At 37.9% G+C, this 8,418-nt stretch overlaps 1 long non-coding RNA gene across 1 annotated transcript; it reads left to right on the top strand.

Moving 5' to 3' along the window:
* Nucleotides 1-6,634: 6,634 nt before the first annotated feature.
* Nucleotides 6,635-7,476, top strand: LOC117241026. Its single transcript, XR_004494867.1, has 3 exons — nt 6,635-6,712; nt 7,020-7,087; nt 7,458-7,476. It is a non-coding gene; the product is annotated as an uncharacterized LOC117241026 (long non-coding RNA).
* The last annotated feature ends 942 nt before the right edge of the window (nt 7,477-8,418 follow it).

The raw sequence follows: 8,418 nt of genomic DNA, 5'->3' as shown, positions 1-8,418 counted from the left end.
TACGTGTATTTTCATCTTTTTTTGCTTAATTCAGTTAAGCAGTGTACAATTATTTTTTACATAACAAACGATAATGCTTAGACTTGTCACGACTTCGAAATGACTCTCATTGTTTGTGCTTATGCTCGGAATAATTGTGCTTAGTAATTTCGTGGTCAATACCGTAATCTACTATATATGCATGAAAGTAGCGAGTTAATTGATTTATTAATTAAAATTTTTAAGAATAAATTATTTTTGGAGCTACGTAAGTCCTTTTCAGAGAAAGAAGGATTAACGCTAATTGGCCTCTGAATCTTCCATAGACATATGTAATAGAAATAAATAAAATTTTTACTAAATAAATAATATACAATTTTCGGGCGATATCTTCTTCCCGTGTTCTAATTATATTTTCAATTATTTTGATTTTTCTAAGTGCACTCTTACGCATCCTTGTATATGCAACCCTTCCCTTATTCCCATTCCTGTTAATATTAGTTGTTTTTTAAAGCTTTTGTTTCATTCATTTTATTAGCTATCATTTTGTATCAAATTCAAGAATTTTCGTTGGCAGAAATTTAAGGTAAATGCATTTTATGATATTTAAGGAAACTTATTCTTGTTATTATTATTATTATTAACAAGTTCCATTTATTCGTTATCTTTCCTAATCATTATTTACTGTTACGATCCGGTTTTGATCTTCGGTATTCGTAACCGTTACTTATTATTCTCGATTTCGGGCCCTAGCTTTCTCAAATTGACGCTTGAATCAAAACTGTAGTTGCTGCCACCAGAAATAGTCGTTAAACTATTTCAATCAGTTCGACCCTCGTTCGTTATTTTCGAACCAAGGCTAACGACTGAATGGAATAGATTGAAAACTTGTCGCGCTTTTCTAAAGTGCAACACTATTTTTAATTTTCAAACTGTCATATTCTTGATATTCTAATTCGTTGATATGACTGTAGGAGTAGCATTAACTATTGTATTAATACGACTGGTAAATAAACTCCACGTTCCAGCTTAGCTGCTGTGGGTAGGAGAGTACTAGCGCGGGAAGGATTAAAGTTTTCTAGGAATAAATAAATAATTTCAATGTCTCGTAACTGGTAATTTATTCGATTTTATTTACTTATATATTTATTATCAAAATTCTGATCTTAACTCTCTATGTAGTTTATAAAACGAGAATAATTATCGCTTTCCTAAACTATTGGCAATGCAGCCCTAGATCGCGTTCGGGTATAGGTGAGTTCGATGGATAAAACTAATTTCTGTTTGTTCTGTGGTTTCCTAATTTTAAGGTATTCCTAATTTTTTCTAATTTTTTCTTCTTCTCTTCTAATTTCGGGAAACGTTTAGTCAAACGTTTTTTGCACGTTTCCTGCTGGTATAACCTCTACCTCTACGATTCCTTCTTGCTTTTGGCATTTCTTTTATGTGTATTGTCGATCGCACTTCAGAAATATTGTTGTAGATGACTTTTGTAGACAATGTTTGATCGTGAAATGTATTAGACGAGATTGCTCGTTGTTGAAATTGTCGAATATATTTAAAATAATTGAATAAATATGTATGCAAACCATAATCGCTAAGACGCCCGTACAGTGTATAAGTCGCAAAGTAAGATCGCTAATAAATATTCGATAGATAACTGGTTGATAACTCTAGATAATTATATTCTTTTCGGTTGGGTCCGTTTATTTATGCTGATCGGGAGAGAACCGGAAAATCGAAGTCTTCTACGTTTGACGGTTGCACGAAGCGGCGACATTGTTTTGCCCGGATATTATTTGTTCTTACATTACTTGGAACCTAACGGTCTTGATACTCCGAGGCAAAACAACATCATTTAAATTGTGTTCTGACTCATGTGCCGCTACATCACCCCCTACCAGTGATAACGTTTTTATTAAGTTAAACTTTTGAAATATTTACAGAGTTTCTATTTGTCATCGTTATTTTCTTTTTTTTTTTTTAATTATCGATACACTCGATCCGACAATTTACGACGTCTAACCGAAACCTGCCGGGAACTGATCGATAAAGCGGACCCTACGTCCGGACCGCGCAACATACCTATTCCTGGAGTTTTCTTCCGCGATTCGATCGCTGCTTGCGCTGTTTTCGTCGTTCGCGTTCGCCTGATTTACCGGAAATAGTATGTCAAGAGATACGGCGATTTTTCCTTATACTACAAACGCCGGTTTTAGACGGTCTGTGGAAACCGTTACGTCGCGATTATTAATTTCGGCGGTGTAATTTTTTCGCCTCTTTTTATGACTTCAAACGTTCCGTCATACGGCGGCTGGAAAGGGCCCCCTATCGCGTCATGACATAAGAAAACATACGGTTTCTAATTCTAAGAAAACGCAAATTTTCTTTTCGCCATGATGCGTGACCGGATGCGGCCTGACCTTCCCCATCCCTTCTTTAAGCCGGTTCGCGTACTCCGAGTTGGCCTGCTGCTCGGTTGCTATGAAAAATTTCGCCGGCAATCGTATGCCGGTGCCGTAAATCATTTCGGCTGCCGCTGTGTTTAAGTCCTCCTTTATCGCGGTTCGAATGCTTAATAATATAATGGGTAAAATGTCGATCCAGTTGCTCGTGTCGAGACACTTTATCGCCGCTTTTAATTGTCTGTGTAGGCGCTCTACCATCCGAGCCATCCAAGTGGAAAGGACGGCCGAAGCAACGGTTGGCGCTTCCATATCGACGATGGGAGTGGCTTCGGGCCAACGCGAGAAACGATCGATACACTTTGGATAATATCCATAACCTTGTGAATATGGCATGACGATAATGTCTAGTGTATGTGTTGGAACCGGCCTTCTAACGTTTTGAACGTTCCGACATGCTAGGATACGTGCCTGGTGACTTTGCAGCGTTAACATGGTATACACTGTCGCGCCCAAGTTCGACAACCTTTATTAATGGACGGCCAGACGAAACGTGTTGTCACCCATTTTTGCGTAGCGCGTATTCCCGGATGGGAAAGTCTATGTAACGACTGAAATACGGCGCGACGTAACGGTTCCGGTACGTACGGTCGCGAGGTTTCGTTCGTGAGATCGCAATAAATTCCGACATCCTGATCGGGAAATCGTATTTTTGTCAATTGCAGCGCGCTAGAGCCGGACTCAGTGATTTCGCGTAGCTCGGTATCGTCTTCTTGCGCTGCGGCTAACGTTTGATGATGGACGGATTTCCCGATCGCTTCTATTCGTGGTAGAGTATCGGCTACGTTATTGTCTACCCCTTTAATGTGTCGGATATCGGTCGTAAATTGTCGTACGTAGTCTAAGTGTCCAAACTGTCTCGGCGAACACTTGTCGGGATTTTGATCAAACGCGTATACGTTTATATACGCGTATACGTACGCGTAGGGGTTTGTGATCAGTATAAATCGCGAAATCTCTCCCTTCGACAGCGTGCCTGAATCGTTTCACCGCGGTGTACATCGCGAGTAATTCTTGATCGTATGCGTTCTACTTTCGTTGCCCGGGGGATAGCGATTTCGTCATGAAACCTAGGGGCTGCCAAGTATCGTTGACGCGCTGTTGAAGTACCGCTCCTATGGCGTAATCGGAAGCGTCGACCTTCTCCTTGCTGGTAAAGGGATCGATATTCCTGGTCTGTAAGGTTGCTCTGTTGACGAGAGCAGCCACCTCCGTATTGTCACTCAGAGCGGCTCTTAACTTGACCGCCACCTCGTTCACCGCCACCGACCTGTCGAATTCAATGAATATATGGCCGGCTCTCGTTTTACGCACCCCCATAGCTCCTTCCAAGGTGCTCCTAGCCGCCATTATTTTCCTATAAACTTGAAGCCATTCACAGCCTTCTTCAACTTTATCTAGAAAGGCTTCCTTCCATCTCCTATTCCTTGGTCCGCCTCTCTCTTCGATAACAACCTGCCGGTTGTTACCCGGACGCACCATAGGGATAGCTTGCTCTAAGGGAGCCCTCCTCTCCCTTTTCCTTCTTTCTATCCTCATCCAACCTTCAGAATCCTCACTATAATCCTGTTCACTCCTTACCTTCCTGATTTTCCTCCCACACGCCTCGGCGTATGTGGCCTCTCCTCTTCGGGGCCTCTTAAGTTCCACTACTCTCATTGTTTCAGCCGGCGATACCACTTTCCTTTTAGGCTATCCGCCTTTAGTCATCATCGCTTCTTTCATTCTTTCTGTCCTGTCTACCCTTCTTTCGATCTCGATAGGCTCTCTTCTTCTCTTTCTCCTTCTAGCCTTCTGCTCTCCACATTGTTCCAAGGAAGACAGGATGCCTTTAATCAAATTTCCTATCTCCCTAATCCCCTCATCCTTATCTTTATCCAACTGAAATTTTTTGACTGAAACATTCAACATCTGCGCTGCACCCGCCAAGGCTTGTATGAACCATTTCAGCTCAGCCCTGGAGATCATATCGACCCGACTTTATTCCTTCATAATAGGAACTTACATCGAGCCGACCGTACATACTCTTAAACGATGCCGTATCGACGAGGCGAACCACCACATATGTTCGACGCGACCCGCTAGCGCATGCGTCCTAACGTTACCCATCACGTAAATGGCGTCAGTTCTACACACGTGCGCGTCTTAATAGTAAATTTATTACGCGTATTACCGCTTCACAAAATAACGTCATCGCGAGTGTTATAATAACTCCGCTATAATTAAAGAAACGAATCTTACTCGCATGGCCGCTCGAACCTGCAATATCTACGGCGGATAGTGAAGCGTTCCCAGAAAGTGCACGTGCGTGTTAGTATTCAGTGAATATTAATTAATTGATTATTTCTACAAAGCTCATTATCGCTTATGCATTTACCGCAACGCGCGAATATCTTACATTACACGTTCCTCAGTGTGCTGTTTGTTCATAACGACAAGGTGAAATACGACAACAAAGTCGAACGCTACCGCTAATATCGCTATATACGCTAATATCGTCGCGTCAGTTATGGCGCGTTTCGACTCGCGGAATCTCTTTTCATATTTAGCCATCAGATATATCGCGATGAAATAAGGGAATACAGAGGTTAGGACAATTATCTAGTTTACTATTCGATGGAATTTTACTGCAAGTAATTTTTGAGTTATTTGTTTCTTGTTACTTGTTGTTGTTTATTTGTTTCGCTCTTCGTTAATATTCCAAATTCTCTTTTGTCATCGCCTTTTTAGCACTAACAATAAGCGTTGAGAGTAATCTTGATATGAACAGGATGATCAGAATTTTTACACGAAACGCAACAAGGTTGATTTGTGTTATCCTTCCTTTCTTCGATACGGAAATCTGGATCAATACTTGCATCTGGATCGTAATTCATCGTTGAATTTAACGCTGCGACAGTCCGTTGCAATTAGAAGCAACATGACCTAAACGTTAGCAGGTCTTACATTGCATTTCGTTTGTCATATCTAATGTTTGGTGAAAAGTGAAGGCAAAATACTGAAAATCAACCGAAGATCAGAAATTGATGAAAATTTCAGGCTGGCTTTTGACACTAATCTCACCAGGCCCGGTCAAATAACTGGTTTTAAAAGTTGAGAAATCAATTAATCGGAGAATATAAAAATTCACGTAAAGCTAAATGAACAAAAGATATAACGATAAATGTACAATTTTAAATTAGATATTTAAACCAGTCATTTGACTAGGGGTGGTGAGGTTAGTGTTAATTAAATAGTTTAGTAGTCGTTGAGCGACATTTTGAATATTCATTCGTATAATAATTAGCAAAATAACTTTTCTTCGTTGATTCCTCCACCATAATTAATTTCCATTATTTATATCCTTCATTACACATTTCTTAATTCCCCGTTCATTCAGGATATTTCTAAGAATAAAAATCATTAGATCGGTCAAAACTTCAGGTACTACGTCGTGATAATAAAAATGATATAGAGAAAATATCAATGGACTTCAAATTTTCAACCGTGAAAAAATTATTCTCTTACTACATTTTGGACTTAAAAATAAATATCGTTTCACTTTTATTATTTTTATATTAGTATTAAAAGCGAATACGCACTCAAAAAGCGCTTAAGACTTCATCTGCATACTGTGTCATTGCGGAACAGTAATTTTAAGTAATTTTTCACTTTCTCCATGCTGTTGTTTCAATCTTGCTTTGTTTAACGAAATTAAGATTATAAAGTAAGGTAACTAAAGTAATAAGTTAGACAAATGTGTCTGTGATGTTGCCAGTAGGGCTACGAATTATTGTACGATATTTGTAAATATCGACGTAGAGAAAGAATTGTGCTGCGCAATTCGAAAGATTCCTGCTGCGTAATTCGAAAGAAAGTGCTTCGTAGAATAGGAATGTTTTTGTTGATGTATACATTTCTTTGTCTAGATCGTTAACTGTGTAGCTGCTTGTGCCACCGGCTCTTGTGTCCCCCTTCCCCCCTCCCTCACACTTTGTAAGTTACTCGGCGAAACTAACGTACAAGGAGTCATTTAGTCGTCTTATTTCGTACCGATAACATGGATCGTGTTGCGTCAGGTTTGCAACATATTCTAACGTATTGGCGGCGTCGGTCTTTTATTACTCTAATAATTTAATCCAATTAAATAATCACACGCGAAAATAATAAAATTTTATCACATAATTTTGTACGCGACGTTAGAGTTCTTGTTCGCCGATTATAATTTTAACGCTCACGGTAATGTGATCCTATTTCATATTACAAAGCTTCTGCAGGAGCTCAAGAATGTAAGTAGTTTTAAATATTGTATTTCAGTTTGTTCTCTTATACAATAAATTTATTATACAATAAAAATGATTGATAATTTAGAAAACTGTAAATGCCCTCTTTAATTGAAATAAAGTCTTAAAATCTTAACATTAAAGTACAATAAAACTGGCTGATACGCATCAAAAATCACTGAATATGTTGTTCTCAAACTTTTATATTAGAGTTCCAATTTACATATTTATTAGAGTTTAGTCTTTATTGTTGCTAAAGTTTCACGTTTGTTATTATGTGTTACCGATTTTAATATCTTATGTTTTGTTATAGACATATCACTACTTCAACTTCGTCATCTTCTTCAGGAGTGTTCTAACAGTGGCACAAAAGCCAAGTATGTAAGTATTTTTACATACTTACTTTCAGTTATGTCTATTCTGTATATTTTTCTTTGATCACTATCAATGCAGAAATACAATTTGACTGAAAATTTAGGAGGATAGCATTTTCTGAGGTTATTTTTTCGTTAAAATAAAATAAGAGTTAAAGTCTTAATACCGAATTATAAAACAAATGACTAACATACTACAGATTATTTTAGATTTTACACATTCATATTAGAGTCTCAGTTTTTATACTTACCAAATTTTATTAGAATTTCAATCTTTATTATTGCTAAAGTTACTAAAGTTAATAAACCTTCATTTTTCATTATCTCCAACTTTTCAAATCGTCAGCGATCACTCATCCTGTTTTGTTTCGTAACAGATTTTTCGCAGTCTGCATTTCTATTATTAGCCTTTCAACGGTTCCTGCCTGATGTTAGTCTCCCGGATGAAATTCGCTGGGATAGCGCAGCATCCACGGTAACGTTCTCTGTTTGTCTGCTTCGAACGGTGAGTCGCATGCATTTCTGTTCTTCTGGTCACTCAATTATGCCGTAGGATAAAAGACCCGAATCGGCACGGGTGACTGGTTGTATTACGTAGAATTCTTTGCGAGCATAGTGAACGCGGGTATCTTTTATACCCGTGAGTAGTAACGCTCTTTTTTTCAAATTTATTAGTTTAAGATAGGTCTTCTTGCACAGCGCGATGATAATAATTAGTTTTTTAATAATTAAGTTAAACATATACACTTGAGAATATATTCGCGTTATTTATAAATATGCATGTTAATATTCCGTATGAATATTTGCAAATGGCAAATATCTACACGAATATACTTGATCTTTAGCAATGAATTAATCGTGACAATATTAACCCCTTAACCTACAACTACGGGCATAGCCCGTAGTGCGATGATCGAACCAAACGTAAATATTACGGGCATAGCCCGTAGTACGATGATCGGACCAAACGTAAATATTACGGGCATTCTCAAACATAAATCGTAGGTTAAGGGAATAAGTCGCGTTCGTTTATTTCACTTCTCCTAGAATTTAAAATATCAGTTAATCAAAGCAATAATTTTGAACACTGCTTCTGCATTTTCGATTATGTGCTTTGATAAAGAGATTATCTGAGATTATTTCTTTCTTAGTAATATATTTAGAGTCAGTTATTCCATTTGATCGAGTCTCAGTCTTTTTCGCTACCTTCTCTGCAATATTAAAATTTTGTTCTGGTTTATTAAATTAATACAGTAGTGTTACTTAGTTACTATTAAATTAATAAAGTAGAGTTAATCAGAATCGAAGTAGTAAAATACAAAATGAAAGAGCGTTAGT

This window comes from Bombus vosnesenskii, unplaced genomic scaffold (genome assembly GCF_011952255.1).
Source record: "Bombus vosnesenskii isolate JDL3184/JDL3185 unplaced genomic scaffold, Bvos_JDL3184-5_v1.1 scf7180000015175, whole genome shotgun sequence".
Lineage (NCBI taxonomy): Eukaryota > Metazoa > Arthropoda > Insecta > Hymenoptera > Apidae > Bombus > Bombus vosnesenskii.
Note: the sequence above shows the minus strand (reverse complement) of the source record. Positions and strands in the feature narration are given on the sequence as shown.